This window comes from Limulus polyphemus, unplaced genomic scaffold, assembly GCF_000517525.1.
Source record: "Limulus polyphemus unplaced genomic scaffold, Limulus_polyphemus-2.1.2 Scaffold12218, whole genome shotgun sequence".
Taxonomy (NCBI): Eukaryota; Metazoa; Arthropoda; class Merostomata; order Xiphosura; family Limulidae; genus Limulus; species Limulus polyphemus.
In genome coordinates this window covers 5856-6581 of record NW_013677828.1, presented here as the reverse complement: position 1 = coordinate 6581, position 726 = coordinate 5856, and positions in this window count along the sequence as shown.

Genomic DNA, 726 nt, shown 5'->3' with positions numbered 1-726 from the left:
AGGTGTGAAACTGAGTGAGAAATGGGTAAGGCCTCTGTTTCCTTATCACGTTTGACAAGGGACACACATTTATTTATTCAACTTTCCTTTATTAGTTACGCATGCTATTTAATACAAAATAGAGATACTCTGTTACAAGAAAAACAAGAGTCAGTCAGATGTCAGTGAAAGATAATGAAAAGTTCCTACTCAAAAGACAAAACCAACTAACTTGGCCTATGAAATTTCAAATTTAGTTTTACTTATCAAGATAAAATCAACTTTTCAATTGAAGAATCTGCTAGAGGACATTGCATTGTGTTTAATTTTATTTGCAATTTACACTTATTCATACCCTACAGTGGCTAGGCGGTAAATCTGAGGACTTGTAACACTACAAATTGGGGTTTGATACCTATTATGAACAGAGCACAGATTGTCTATTGGGTAGTTTTGCTCATGACAACGAAAAATCAAACGCTTATTCATCTAAGCCATTGTTTGACAAACGTCTTTATGTGTGACCATTTAAAACAGGCGAACAGCTAGATTGATTTGTCACCATGTACCTATAGCCCTCTCATCGTAAAGTGACATAGAGGGAGAGGGGTTCGACGTTCGGATCTAATTCCATATGTCATCCCTGGGGACTATATCTTACCTATGCAATGAGCGAATACTCTAACTAATTACCTTAAATTTCATGTCAAACACCTTGAAGTAGCCCCAAGTGGCACAGCGGTATGT